This window comes from Anabrus simplex, chromosome 1 (genome assembly GCF_040414725.1).
Source record: "Anabrus simplex isolate iqAnaSimp1 chromosome 1, ASM4041472v1, whole genome shotgun sequence".
NCBI classification, from domain to species: Eukaryota; Metazoa; Arthropoda; class Insecta; order Orthoptera; family Tettigoniidae; genus Anabrus; species Anabrus simplex.
This window is the reverse complement of record NC_090265.1, coordinates 1098973228-1098986186: the sequence shown is the minus strand read 5'-3', so window position 1 is coordinate 1098986186 and position 12959 is coordinate 1098973228. Positions and strand designations below refer to the sequence as shown.

Below are 12959 nucleotides of genomic sequence, written 5' to 3'. Positions count from 1 at the left end.
ACATCTGTAAACTTTTAAAGTTTTAAGATGTAGACACACTCATTTTAAAAATTCACACCCCTTTTCACCCCCCATTATTTGGATTTTCCAAAAACGAAAAAAATACCTCTTTCGTTATTTTTAAAGTAGATCCCAAATACCAATTTTTAGGTCTGTAATATCTTCAGGTTCTGAAATATAAGTAGCCTCATTAAAGGCATTCAACCCATTTTCACGCTTTTCCACCCTTCCTATTGGGATTTTCCTAAAACAAAAAATATGTGTTTATTTTTAAAGGTGATTCTAAATACTAATTTTTACATCTATAAACTTTGTAAGTTTTGAGATATAGATACACTCATTTTCAAAATTCACCCCCTTTTCACACCCCCATTTATAGGATTTTCCAAAAACAAAAGAATACGTGTTTCTTTATTTTTATAGGAGAACCCAGACACCAATTTTCAGGTCTGTAATATTTTCAGTTTCTGAGATATAAGTATCGTCATTAAAGGCACTCAACCCATTTTTCACCCCTTTTCACCCCTCCTATTGGGATTTTACGAAAATAAAAAAAATATGTGTTTCTTTATTTATAATGAAAATTCTAAATACCAACTTTTACACCTGTAAACTTTCAAAGTTTTGAGATATTGATACACTCATTTTAATAATTTACCCCCTTTTCCCCCTCCCATTAATTGGATTTTCATAAAACAAAAAATACATGTTTCTTTATTTAAAAAAAAGATCAAGTGTACCAATTTTCAGGTCTGTAATATCTTCAGTTTCTGAGATATAAGTACCGGTATCCTGATTAAAAGCATTCAACCCCTTTTTCATCGTTGGTCACCCCTCCTATTGGGATTTTCTGAAAAAAAAATACGTGTTTCCTTATTTTTAAAGAAGATCCTAAATACCAATTTTTACATCTGTAAACTTTTAAAGTTTTGAGATATAGATACACTCATTTTAAAATTTCAACCCCCTTTTCACCCCCTTAGCGACGGAATATCAAAAAATCCTCTCTTAGCGAGCACCTACATCTTAATATGAATGGATATACAAAATTTCATTTCTTTATGTCCAGTAGTTTTGGCTCGGCGATGATGAATCAGTCAGTCAGTCAGTCAGTCAGTCAGTCAGGACAAGTTATTTTATATATATAGATTAGATTACTGTAAACGTGGAAGATGTTCTAAGCATGCAAATTCATATAAGCCACCACCAGCTGCTACATTATTCCTCTGTTTTGGCCATGTGTGCAGTTTGTTTTGTACTACTACTACTACTACTACTACTACTACTACTACTACTACTACTACTACTACTACGACGACGACGACTACTACTACTACTACTACTACTACTACTACTACTACTACTACTACTACTAATAATAATAATAATAATAATAATAATAATAATAATAATAATAATAATAATAATAATAATAATAATAATTGTACCAGGGGTACACCTTCCTTTCCTGTTTGTTTTGTGCGCCCTTTCCATTATGGCCATTTCGATAGCAACTTAGAACTTCTGAACTGTTGTCAAAGTTTTCCGTCGATCTTTAGATGGCTCTAACGTATGTTTTGGAATGAACTCTGGAGGGACAAGCCCACACTAAACTGTGAGAAAGTTTCAGTAGTGAAGTTGGTAATCCTATCGTTATGCTGATGTTATATTTTGTGTTTCAAAAGTTGTCTACTATACCCCTGACGCCTCCTCCAATTCTACTAGCCTATCAAAAGCTAGAAAATTAAGTTATTCACCAACCATAAACCTGTCTTGTTCCTTGTGGTTGCCTAATCATGCCCTTGGATTATAAAGATCTAGATGTTTCTCCCTTTCTTCCCTTATACGGGGAGCGATTTTTGGGCTCCGGGTATTCAGTCAGTGCGGTATTGAGTGCATATTGAATGAGGATGGAGAGCGACACCCGTGGGAACTGAGGAGGTGGGGGTCACGGCATGAAGGAGGTCCAAACCTAAAAGGTATGGCAGAATAAATCTAAATAAGTGACTGTTCCGGCGTATGAAGTGCGGGTAAGACTTCGCGGCTTTTCATTTATAATGTAATAGTTAGGCTTTCGTCTTCTAGTAATGTAGGACCTTCTGCACAGTCTTCGGACTTAGAATTGTATTCCTCAATGGGAAATTAATCAGATGTAAGGGAGCACGAGTGGTTACCCTCGGAATTCTCCCCTTCTATTCGAATCGGGTGACTAAAATTCCTTAACGTCTACACTTTGAAATTCGTTCTCGGCCTCCAGTGTTTTTCCGTTTTAGTCACACTGTAGCATGGTATTAGCCGTTACTTTGTGCCTTATGCCCATTTGGGTTAATCTTCCTAGTATATTTGTCGAAGTGCTTGTTTTCCTTCTCCATTAATTTTGGAATCCGGTCTTTAGTAAATATTCCCTTTCTCGTTTTTCGTAGTATGGGTCATTTACCGCTACACGTACTTGTCTGTTGAGGGTAACCTTAACTTTAAATCATCTGTGATATTTTCATAGGTAAAATTTATGTTGCCACCATGGGCATGCTTGGTGGTATGTGTCACCGGGTGGTGACTTTTCAATTAATCGTGTACTGGTACGAAGAGGCTGTCTCTTTCTTTTGTAAATATGAATTGGTACTCTGCTGATTGTACCGGTAATGAGCTAACTTGCTCCTTCAGGATGGGAATTCGGAATTCCTTCCCTGATTGTTATACCTGTTTGAAGCTATATGCTCACAATTGTACCTGTTTGAAACTATACTGTCATTATTGTACCTGTTCAGAGCTTTCGAGCTATTTTCATGTATTCAGAACTGACGAGCTCCAGTTTGTTAACAATCATTTTGTTGAATACCGATGCTCTTTGTTGACTGTTGTTCATTGGTTAAAAATTATTTTAAAATCAATCTGAAAGGAAAGAAATAAAAGTTCTCAAATCTTGTTAGGGTAACTTGTACTCTAATTCGTTCACTGTTCAACCATTCCCCCACACGCTTCCTTACTTCTGTTGACCACAGAAATCCATCTACTACTACGTGTTTCAGTATCCTTTCTACTACTAGCCAACGGCCGTAGCCGTGTTGAAACACCGGATCCCGTGAGATCTCCGAAGTTATGCAACATTGGGCGTGGTCAAGATTTGGATGGGTTGCCATGCGCTGTTGGTGGGGGTAAGGGAATGGAGGAGCGGAAAGGAACTGGCCACCCTACCGTACAAACTCCGGTTCAGGCACACCTCTGTGGAGGTTCGGGCCTGCCTTCGGGCAGAATACACCCTTACCTATCTATTATAGGTCTTAAAATGCCAAGGGTGCAGGGATTTTGTCACGGAAGGGAGTTCTTTAACATAAAATACAGCGATGCACTATTATGCCTGTTGATGGTGACAGAATTCGATAGATTCCGTACCAAAATAACTAACCCAGGGGCACGGGTTTTGAAAATTAGTGGGGTTGCTCTAACGCATAGTCCAACCAAGCAAGTGGCTGCGCGTTGGGTCATGGAGCTATCAGCTTGCATTCGGGAGATACAGTAGTGGGTTTGAAACCCACTGTCGACAGCCCTGAAGATGTTTTCGATGTGGTTTCCTATTTTCACACCAGGCAGATGCTAGGTCTGTATCATACCCCATCGTCGTCATAAGACTTAACTGCGTCAGTATGACGTAAAGCAAATTGTAAAACCTCACAGACCAAAAAGGGGAAGGCCCCAGAAACCGTCATAAAAATGCAATTTTAGGTGCTTTCGAATGAGCAATACTTGATGGAAAATAAACTATTGGTTTATTATGCGCTTTTTTCAACAACAATGAATGAGTGCAAACAGAAGTCCACATATCACATGCAATCGACATAAAATTGAAATAAAAGGCAAAGGTGTTTTTTAATTATGAAAAAAAGAGATTTCAAATTTTAAATACCGTACATGTGAATTAAAAGAATGAAGTTAAAGAAATACAAATTGTGTCTCTGAAATAAGGTATCTGTACCAAATAAGGCCCAGCTTCATACAAGGCCCACCCTATCATCCTGGCGTCATAAATCTTATATATAAAATAAAGAGTTTTGTCTGTACATTGCTCAGAATTTGAAAGAATGATTTCTGTATCGGTCATGTCCACTGTAAGAAGGAAATGCACTTTTTACTTTTCCGTAATTTCTGTCTGTATGTATATACACGCATCCCGAGAAGACGGCTGAAGAGAATTTAATGAAAATCGGTATGTAAAGTCGGGGTATGAACCACTACAATCTAGGCTATAAATCATTTTATTAACGCTCAGAGAAATGGTAGTTTAGGGGAAGTCCTAAAATTTAATTCTAAAACATTTAAAATATTAGTGGTCCTATCGATAAATAATACATAATTAAAGTTATATAGAATAAAATGTCTGATCATTTATGTCGTATACATTTTTACCGTACCGGCTATAATAACACAGATATTCATGAATTTGTATTTTTGTTGCTAAGTCCATATCAACACCGAGCTACGAGAAAATGAGTTAACAGAATTTAATGAAAATCGGTATAGGCCTAGTGTTAGGCGGCGAGAAATAACCTGACACCCTCAGGGAGCCAACGGCTTCGGGCGGATGAGCTCCTTGAGGAAGGGCGGTGGTCCCTCAGTGGAGGAAATGCCACTGGAATCCACTGAAAACCTAATGTCGGGCAGCAGCGCCATCAGTATCGACTTGATGCACAGAGCAATTTCATGCTCGAGATGGGTCAAGAGCGGGAAGCCTCAAGAGTCACCAGAATGACTGGTTTTTCGGTTGTGGTACTGCGGTGTGGAAGAGAGAGGGACCTCACTACACTATTATTCCCATGAACACTATCATGGTAGCTGCTTTAAATGGATCTAATTCGTCATGCGACCCGACTGACAACCGGCGCTTTTGCGGTTCCAGGCTGCAAAGTGTGAAATGTGCTACTGGGCATGTGCATGTAGGCAACCAGGCTGCATATGCGAAATTTGCGACTGGGAGAACAAAGCAGAATGTGGGTGCTTGGAATGTGAGAGGACTTTTAGCTTCAGGAAAACTTCTCCTGATAATACAAGAGCTGGAAAGGTATAATATAGGAGTGGCTGGGCTAAGTGAAACTCACTGGAAAAACAATGGCCATTTTAGGAGTGGTAATCATTGGGTCTACTTTTCTGGAAATGAAGAAAAAAGCAGTAACGGGGTCGCAATTGTGATCAGTGACAAACTGAATGGCCTAGTGAAAGGATATAAACCTGTTAATCATCGCATTATAACACCAAGTCTCAAATGCAAGCCACTTTCAATCAACATCATTCAGGTTTATGCCCCAACAGCGGATGCGTCTGATGAAATAATCGACCGCTTCTATCAAGATCTTGATGCTACTGTTTCAGCTTTTCCAAGCAGAGAAATAACTATTGTTATAGGAGACTTCAATGCCAAAATTGGTTCAACACAACATGATGAGCATGTCAGAACATCGATAGGAAGATACGGAATTGAAGAAAGAAATGAACGGGGGAACAGGCTTCTTGAGTATGCAATTCAAAACAGGTTCACTATAACTAATACAGTCTTCAAGCATCACATACGGCACATGTACACATGGACATCGCCTGATGGTCAATATAAAAATCAGATTGACTACATCTTGATCAGTTCAAGATGGAGGTCTTCTGTAATGGACACCAAAACTTGTCCAGGTGCAGTATGCGGCAGTGATCATCAGCTTCTTAGAACAGAAATAAGAATAAAACTTCAAACACCAGTTAAGAGATCACACAGGATACCAAAAGTAGTTAACATGTCGTCATTCAAGGAATCATTGGCGCGAAGAGTCTCCATATTACAGGATCCAGTAACAACTGCAGAAGGGCTGTGGAATGTGACTAAAAACTGGATAGAGTCCTCTTTGAATGAATCTAGAGTACCAAATACTAGAAGGCAACAGTGGATCTCTGACTTGACCCTTCAGCTTGTAGAAGAAAGAAGGTGCCTTAAAAAATCTGGCATGAACACTAAAGAAAAAAGAGAGCAAATGTCTGATCTTGATAGGAGGATTCAGTCTTCTTGTAGAAGAGATAAGAATAATTTCCTTAGTAACATTTGTTTTGAGATTGAAGACCACGCAATTCAAAACCACAGCAAGGATCTTTTTGACAAAATTAGAATAATCACTCGAGAATTCAAGCCATATTCCTGGAATATACAGAACTCACAGGGTGATGATGTTGTGGATATAGAGAATGTTCTGGAAACATGGAGATTGTACTGCCAGGAACTGTACAGTGAACAATGTAATGCACAAGACCAAGTGAAGATAGACAAGCAGTCAGATCCTGAACCTGACATCCTCCGAGATGAAGTAGAAATGGCTTTAAAAATGCTGAGAAGTGGAAAAGCGCGTGGACCTGATGGGATAAGTGCAGAAGTCTTGAGAGCTACAGACGATGCTGGAATTGAAATGCTGTTGAAAATCTGCCAAGCAATACGGAATTCTAGAAGATGGCCCGAGGAATGGGTACAGTCAATCTTTGTCCCAATCCACAAGAAAGGATCGAGGAAAAAATGTGGAAATTATCGCTTAATTACTTTGATTTCACATGCCAGTAAAGTTATGCTTCATATCCTGCACAAGAGACTCCGGGCATTCCTAGAGTATCAATTTCCTGAAGTCCAGACTGGATTCATGAAAGGAAAAGGCACTCGAGAACATATCTTAAGCCTAAGACAAATCATAGAAAAGGCTAGAGAATTCAATGTTCCGGTATATTTGTGCTTTATTGACTAACAAAAGGCCTTCGATACTGTCAAATGGAACCATCTTTGGAAAATTTTGGATGACATGGGTTTGCCACTCCATTTGATTGATCTCCCCAAGTCCTTGTATAAGGAAAATACAGCCACTGTGAAGATTCAAAACAAACAGTCTCAGCAGTTTCGTACAAGGGCTGGAGTTCGCCAGGGATGTATCCTGTCACTGTTACTTTTAAATATCTATGGTGAATATGCAAAGAGAACTGCATTAGATGGCTGGGACAAAGGGTTTTCCATTGGGGGATGCAAGATCAACAACTTGAGATTTGCTGATGACACCACCTTGATAGCATCATCTGGAGAGGAGTTGACAGAGCTGATCAAGAGAGTAGAGGAAGCAAGCCTAAAAATTGGATTACGCCTAAATCGACAGAAAACCAAAGTCATGATTGTTGATCGTAAGAACAACAACAGTCCACATATCAAACAGATTGGAGGGTGTGAAGTTGTACATCAGTATGTATTGTGACCGTTCACCATCATGCCATGGAGATGTTAGGAGGTCTGGCTAATTATATATGCCGTTTTCCGCAACATCCTGTGACATATAACGCAGTAGTTAGCACTCTGTATGCTTAACCGGGGTATGATCCGCCTCATTAGATATAGTAGAGGATTTCAAATTCCCATTACAGTCTTCATTTATCTCACATATACTGTTTGTTTCAGCCTCCTCTATTCCATTTACCTTGACATTGACATGATTACGCGTCTCCCTGGACTGTTTAAAGGCCGGTCTCCACTGATTAACATTTAACAACAACATGTTAAATGTTAAAAGTGTTAAATGTTAACTGGTGACACCATCAGCATGTTAAATGTTAAAAGTCAAAAACTGTTTCATTTAACATTGTGTCCACACTTAATAAACATGTTAAACTTGACATCCTTTGTTTATATACAGGTAGTTCATCATATCAATTTATGGTAATACATTTAGATGGTGTCTAGTATTTTTAAATAAGGACAATGGAATCAGATGAAGAGGAATTGGCCTTTGTTATTGCCACTGTTGCTTCTTGTTATGATTTAGAAATTCAGTTTTATTAGGCACATTTCCTCCCCTCACTCTGCTCATAGCTTCAAAAGCAAACCACTTTGAAGTACAGGGTATAAACTTCGTCCGCTCCCGACTACCGACTTTTCTGAACTTTCTGCAATTCTCGACTGTACTGGGAGCGGAGGGACGCTAGTTTTTTTTTTTCGATTTACTCGCGGGAACAATTATAGATATTTTCGAGTTCCTGGAAACTGTCGGCTTTCTTCGCTTTATATCTGTATTCCTCTGGTGAGACATCCCACAAATAACGCCTTTCTATTATATCTCTAATTAAGTCCAGAGTAATCTCCTTGCTCTACCCCATTTCTGACATTTTAGTATAGTGCAGAGAGAAAGACACATGTGCGTGTACTGCATTTGTAGCTTATAACAAAGAGAACGAGTATTGCGGAGTGTTGTAATTATAATCCTGCTTCATGAGGAGCACGTCGTTTGCATCGTTTAGGTTATGTGTTGGCATGGAAACATCATGGAAGTTGCCGAAGCTGTGCCGACAACGCACGAACAACGAATTGACTTGACATGTTTTCCACTTGGAGCGGAAAACACGCCAACATGTTAAAAGTGTTAACTCAACATTCTGAGTTAACATGCAAAGTCAATTGGAAGACACAATCACAATATACATGTCAACTGTAGCATGTTAAATTAAACATGTTGGTGTTAAATGTTAAACAGTGGAGACCGGCCTTAAGAGCAGCATTCTTTAATCTATTTGGTGCGACGACTAATGCCCAGGGCACGGTTGCATTTTTTTAAAGCCCTAACGGTTGCAGTATATCTAGGCTCCTTACTATCCAATTATGGTGGTTCCAAAGATGAAATAAAACGAAGAATTGAAATAGCAAAGGTAGCAATGATCCGTCTGCGGAAGATCTGGAAAGATAACATCACCGTTAAGACAAAAAAGAAGCTCGTTGAATCTCTAGTCCTCTCAGTCGTCTTGTATGGCGCAGAGACGTGGACCATCCTCAAACGTGATCGTGAACGGATAGAAAGCTTTGAAATGTGGTGCTGGAGGAAAATGTTAAGGATTCCTTGGACAGCTCATCGCACGAACACATCAATCCTGAACCAACTTCAGATGAAAGTTCGTCTATCGTGTAAGGTCTCTCAGCGGATTGTACGCTACTTTGGACATATAATGCGCCGGGATGGTAGTCTTCAAAAGCTGATTGTTGAGGGCAAAGTCCAGGGAACCAGACAATGACGACGAGTGCCAACGCGATGGATTGATATGGTGAACAGTTCCCTACAGTGTTCTCTAAGAGCAACCACATTGAAAGCTTTAGATAGGAAAGAATGGCGGAGTATGGTTCATCGGCTAGAGGGCTGAATATTATGATAGTCACGACGCCTCAGTCATGAGGCAAAACGAAGAAGAAGAAGAATAGGCCTATAGAATCGGGGAATAATAAACTACAGTCTAGGCTATAAACAATTTTATTCACCCTGTATGAAATTGTAGTTTGGGGGAAGGCGCCTAAAATTTAACTTTTAAATACCTATGTTATTGGTCTAATCGAAAATTACTACATAACAAAAGTTAGAGAATATAATTTCCGATTATTTGTGTTTTATTCGGTTTTACAGTAAATTTACCTACTATGATAAGAGTGTACGGTATTTCAGAGTCGGAAGAAAACTAAATGTGAAGGCTTACAATATCGAAAGCGCATAACATTGAGCAACAATAACATTATATTGACCATTGTTTTTTGTGATATTCTTTGTCTCTTATACTTCCACTCAACTCCGATAGATGGGATTACAGGTGTGTACCAAGTATAACAGCCTGACTGAATATTGGCGGGAAATGGCTGGGGAGTTAGAAAACTTTCTTCTTTAGCATGCCATTCCTCTGGTTCATACATTTTCTGATACTGCTGGTACGTAACATACTGGTTCATCATAGCATTCCAGCTATTCGATCCTTACTCTGACGCGCTGTTTCGAATGAGCAGTTTGCCCACCTAATGCAGAGGCTCACTTAGTAGAGTAGCAGCAGGAGCAGCAGCAGCAGCAGCAGCAACAGTAGCAGCAGCAACAGTAGTAGTAATATGACGTGGTCTACAATTACAATTTAGGCCTATTCCAAATTATAGCACCACAATTCAGTAAATAACTCAAAATTCAACCCAGAAAAGAGCCGTTTCTTAAGAAAAGCTTCTTCCTCTTCACTTTTATTAAATTTTACATTCATTTTATTCCAAATTAGAGTGAAGAGGGGGTTTCTGCTCTAGCTTGGAGGAAAAATTTGCCTCCAAGTAAGATAGATTTTTCCGCCGCCAGTGTATTGAATTGAGATTTTCCGACTCATCGGGTACTCCTAGGAAACAGATTAGTAAAAAGACATTGTTTTTGCCGTGGGATTCTCCACTATTCGACTTCCCCCCCCCCTCCAAAAAGGACGAAGACTGTTCACGGATCACGGCTGTCTGTCGCTTGGTCATTCCAGCTCTGGAACTTTGGACTGTCATAATGGCAGCGTTCGTTAAAAGTGAGAAAATATGTGGTTTTTCATTTGATCGACTATTTCATATGAAAGCATTGCTTTTAATCGCGCCATTCCTACTGACGTCATTGTAATGACCTATGTTCATTTCAGTTGAGAAAACCACTAAGACAGTCTTTCTGAGGATGTAAAGAAGGCAGGTGGATTGTGAGTGTCTGACATTATAATGAAAACTTCCCAATCTGATTGTGACTGATGGTAGGCAAGTGGGTCTACCTTTACAATGAAAATGCCCCAACCCAGTTTTCATATGATAAAATACTTTTGGTGCATTTCCCGTCGCGTTTCTAGGGTAACGTTAAGAGCTATGCAATTTAATACAATCTTGCTCACAACGTGTACACTACCTAACCTAGAATTCTGTAGGTATACAAGGTAGAATTCCGTAGCGAAGCACGGGTACGTCAGCAAGTGGAACTATATAAGTCTCCCACACACCAGAGCGATCGCCGTGGCGGTGGCGATTACGTTTTATTTCACACCAAACAATGCGGTGGGAGTGATCAGTTCGAAAAATTGTGCAAAATCAAAAAATTCTCCCAAAACCTACGTGTTAGAGAATTTTCATAAGAAATATCACTTTGAAAAGAAAAAAAGAAAAGAAAAAATACATTATTTTATTGTGCAACACACGTAATATAAGCTTATTTGCAATGTCTTTCCAATATCCTGAAACCAGGTAGCAGGCGTAATGGTATTTTGGTATTTTCAATATCTACGCCCTGCAAAGGTAGGTTACTTTCTGAGGTATACTGTGAGGAACCTTCTGATCTTGAAGAACCTGGGGTGGATGTACTTCAGTGACATTTTGTCCCAGTACCATCTTCCAGTTGTTGAGCCAATTCCCCGTGCATTAGGGCATTTTTAAATTTCACTACTGCCTCCGTTGCAGTGAGAGATTTTTAATGGTTTTGGCATATCCCATATAGAGTAAATCAAAATCATCATACGCTGACTTTTCCACCAGTCTATTTTGTAAATAGTGCAATATTTGTCCTACTGAAGAAGAAGGCTGGGGAAATATTTCTCCACCATAATTTTTCGAATACGGGAGGATGGAGGATATGCTGGTCTGGAAAAAACTTCCAGTGCAAGTTGAAGATGTGGTGATATAACTTCAGCCTGTTGAGTGCCTTAATCTTCAGTCTTAATAAATTCAGGTTCATCTACTTTGGAATTATGGACACAATCAGCGATTGACTATCAACTTGCAAACCGTAGAAACGGGATAAAAAAAATGACATCTGCTGGGCCCATGGCCAAGTTTTATATCTATTCAGACTTTTCGCTGCTTGCTCTGCACGCGTCTTTTCAGCTCTTAGATGTTTAGCATAGCACTCCATTAGTTTTTTTCCACTTTACATCACCTCCCTGAAAAGAACACAGCTACGAGAAAAATGTTTTCGTTTATATTTTTTGTTACAGGTTTCTTGCAACTGGTGACTCTTATACCACAATAGGCCACATCTTCCCGATGGGATTTTTTACAGTTAGTGGTATAGTTAAGAAATGTGTGATGCCATTTGGAAACATTTGCAGCCTATTTACATGCTTGAACTTACAAAAGAAATGTGGAAAGAAGTAATATCGGGTTATAATGAAACATGGCAGTTTCCTAATTACTAATTAACGGTAAACACATTACCAAAAAGTGCCCAAATAATTCTGGTTCAATGTATTTTAGCCACTTGAAAAAATATTCGATAGTTTTAATGGCTATTGTTGACCACGATTACAAATGTATTTGTATAGACATAGGTGGTTCTGGAAAGAACAGTGATGGGGGCATTTTTGAAGCATCGGCTATGGGAGAAAGGTGGAGGAAAACTTAGTATTCCTGCAGATACCTAGGTCTTTGCCTGGTCAGAACGAACTTACTCCTTGTGTGTTAATAGGCGACGAAGCATTTCCACTACGCCCAAATATAATACGCCTGTTTCCGTTCAGACAGTCAAGACAGGACCACAGAAAGGAGATCTATAATAAGCGACTGTGCAGACCTCGACGTGTTGTCGAATATGCGTTTGGAATTTTAGCTCAAAAGTGGAGGATATTTCTTAGGCCAATCCCGATAAAAGTGGAAACAACTATATCTATTGTAAAGGCCGTATGAATTTTACATAATGATTTGCGCTCAACAAACTCTGGTATGAGGCTCGAGCATTTACTAGAACCTAAAGAATCAGTAGTAGAGGCTCTTGGAAACCTACAACTAGAAGGAGGGCAACCAATTTATCTACTCACATAAGTCATAGACTTGTTACATATTTGTATATCCTTATGTTCCATTTATTGTAGTCTTCCTGTATGAACATGAAATAATTATTTACAACAGTGCTATATTTATATATTAAGAATTTTTGTCTGTTGTCAGTACATAAATATGAAGACAAAACTATTGCAGTGATTAATTTATACGTAATTAACGTCTGTAATTGTTCCTTTAAAGTGATTTTGTATATAACTAAGCATTACATATTATATAATAAGAATTCGATGAAAAAGTTGAGGATTTGTGAACTTACCGCTTGTTCCTAGTGATCTGCCTATTTGTTCCCAGACTTCATCCTTCTTTCTTATATTTTTATAATCAGGAT

General features: G+C 38.9%; 1 pseudogene; it reads left to right on the top strand.

Annotated features, from left to right (window-relative positions):
- The first annotated feature begins 11836 nt into the window (after positions 1–11836).
- Positions 11837–12660, top strand: LOC136858141 (uncharacterized; annotated as a pseudogene).
- Positions 12661–12959: the final 299 nt, after the last annotated feature.